Source organism: Stigmatopora argus, chromosome 6 (assembly GCF_051989625.1).
Source record: "Stigmatopora argus isolate UIUO_Sarg chromosome 6, RoL_Sarg_1.0, whole genome shotgun sequence".
Taxonomy (NCBI): Eukaryota; Metazoa; Chordata; class Actinopteri; order Syngnathiformes; family Syngnathidae; genus Stigmatopora; species Stigmatopora argus.
Window position 1 is genome coordinate 5,259,324 of NC_135392.1, and position 3,300 is coordinate 5,262,623.

A 3,300-nucleotide genomic window follows, 5' to 3' on the forward strand; every position below is an offset into this window, starting at 1 on the left:
TTTTGTCCTGTATTTCTCATTGAAATGAAATCCTAGTTTTTATTTTCGATTTTTTTCAGGCAGAAACTTTATCCATCAACAGTGTTGCAAAGAGGGACTAACTCATATGTGTCAAAGTGGTGTCCCGGGGGCCAAATCTGGCCCACCGCATCATTTTGTGTGGCCCGGGAAAGTAAATCATGAGTGCCGACTTTCTGTTTTAGGATCAAATTAAAATGAAGAGTATAGATGTATATTAAATTACCTGATTTCCCCCTTTTAAATCAATAATTGTAATTTTAATCAGAAGAGGCCAAAAATTAAATCGATCATATGTTTTAATCTTATTTTTTTTTATTTAAAAAAGAAAAAGTAAATCTGGCGTTTTTAAAAATATTTATTTACAGTGAAAAATAAAAGGGAGGAAACATTTTAAATATATTTAGATTTTTTAAAATCGGATTAAAAGAACTCGATAAAAAAACCCTGAATATTCAGTTTGTTATAAATCTAAAACAGATTTCAAAAATGCTATTTGAACTCAAAACAACACAAAAAATACTACTTTGGATAAAAAAACCCGTTGAAAAACAGAAGAAAAAATTCCCTATACATCTATAATTTTCATTTGAATTTGATCCTAAAACAGAAAGCCGGCACTTTTGATTTACTTCACGACTCACGACTCCTCCACGAGCCCGTTTTTGCGTGGAAGTCCCTCCCCGGAAAAAGAAGAAGCGTGGGGGTGATTTCGGAAGCAGAACATTCGGTACAGTTAGCCAGCTCCTGTAATGCGTTTTCAAGCGCGGATGTTACGTTCGCCGACTGGATATTTGGGGTCTTCTCGGAAGGACCACGTTTGAATTCACACAAAAAGGTGAGGAACCGTAATGTCTGCGGTTTGCACATGCGCATTACCGAGCGCAAATCGTGCGCGCTGCTTTTGTTAGCTGTCAATCAATCTCATGCGGAGAAAGCAATCTTCTTCCATTGCTAACATGCTCGGAGAAAAAGTTCCAGAGAGTTCTGGTCTTAGCTCAGCTAAGCTGTACGCTTTAATTATTCACCAAGATATCACTGCCGTCTTTAAAAATCGTAGTTGTCCTCATTGGGGATGTTAAAGATGGATGCAAGTTCAACCCACAGTTTTCTTTTCTTTTGTGCTGTGTCAGGAGTGGCGAACAAGTTAGACACAAAGAGCCAACATTTTAAACTGTGAGAGTCAAAAAGACACACTTTACGTCCGAAGCATCATACAAATATTCAATCTGCCAAATTTTGAAAAAATATAATTTAGGATTTGTTTTTCATGGGCCCTGATGAATTTGTGTGTGTTTTAAGAGGAAATAAAAATAAGATAAACATGAAACGAGGCAAGGAGCCACAGTATATATACAAAATATGATGAGAATCATAGAGCCGCATTCATTTTGGCCTGGAGCCCCATGCGGCTCGAGAGCCACATGTTCGCCACCCCTGTCCTATGTCCTCTATGAAGAGAAGTGCACATCTAAAATGTACATAAGAGCTATAACCCGAAGAGTAGCCAACTCTGGACCTTGTGGGCCAGTCTGTTGCCCTTCCCTCCCCCTCTACCACACCTGAATTAAATAATCAACTCATCAGCAAGCTGTCCAGAATCTTCATACCAATCCCAATTAATTGATTCAGGTGTGTTGGTAGAGAGAGGTATGGAAAACAGACCGGATAGGGGCTCTCTTGGACTGGACTTGGCCACCCCTGGTTTAAGATGTTAAGACTATGTCATGAAAGATCAACAGGCTTTAATAGGAGAGCAAACACTGATGATTAAACACGTCACTCACGAAACACCTAATTAGGTAGATGTAATAGCTGGACGTACATATTTTTTATTTGAGGTGTCAGTATCAACACATCAATTATTATGTATATTGAAGCTCCTTCAACAGACAAGCACGAGTGTGCCCTAGCACATAACAGGCTGAAGGTTGCACAACCATCAGTCTGCAATTAATGAATCACACCTGATAGCACTGTTGCATTCTTTACACTTTGTTTTTTGCTCCTCTCTGTGGCTAAGGACAATAGATGTTTTTATTGGTTCAAAATGAGGGTGTGGTCTCGTTTGAAATTAAAATTCACCTCACGGGGCATGTCGTTGTGATTATCCTCACCAGCGTGGAAAGTCAAATGCAAGTGTTAAAACCAGACAGGGCCGGTCGGGTGTGATGGGGGTCTGGTATTGACACAATCCCTTTTGTTGGGTTACTATGACAATCCTAACGCAGGAAGATTTTCACAAGTAATGCTTCACTCAAGTTCCTTGGACAGAAACTTGTTGCAAACTTCTTGAGACAAGTAGAAGTTTTATTGTAGTAACTAGTTGTTGTTTCAAGGTCACGATTTTCATGTCTCATAATATACAGTACAGTAATCCCTCGATTATTGCGGATTCACTTATCGCGAATTCACTGCTTTGCGATTTTTTCCCCCCGCTATTAATTTGTTTTAAAATTATTATTATAAATTATAATAGGGGTGACCCTACTTTGCGATTTTTCGAATATTCCAGCCATGTCTGGTTTACATGAACTTCAATATTTGAGGGATTACTGTATTTTGTATTCCTTTTTAAAAAGTTTATTGGTAACAAAAGTCATTCAAAAAGCCCTACATTTCTAAAAGTGAAAACAATCTGTAATTTTCCTATTTTTGCAAAATATAAATTTGATGTCATAATTACATGTCTTATTTTTACAGGCTTAATAAAACAGATATAAATATAGGTAATTAATTAGATTGTCACAGTACCATTTTTTCCAGGTGTACACTAATGCAACCCTGAAAAATAATTATACATATCTTTAATTGTAATGAAATAAAATATCAAAATCACCCCATAAATAAAACTATATCATAAACTATTCTAAAATAAAACAAAATACATTAAGACTACAAAGAACACAAAATGACTGTCTAACTTAAACCGTCAATAATCAGAACAGGAAAATATTTGAAATCAACTGACCTCCCTTTTTGCCTACTGATATTATAAAATTATAATTATAATTAATGTTTAAGAATTGAAATATAACATTGGTAGTAGCAGAAACAACAACATAACTGTAAAAAACAGCCTGATACTTTAATAAAGCTTTTTTTTCACTTAATGGCCGTCTGCTAACTCTTAACAGGAAGTTATTTGTTACATTTTAATCTTTTATATAGTGGGTCTTTGGGCTTGTGGGCGTAAATGGGAAGTGGGAGGGTGGACGTTGTGGGCTGTGTGTCTTTAAACCTGCTAATCCTGCTGCCCTCAATCTGTGTGCAAGAGGCAAG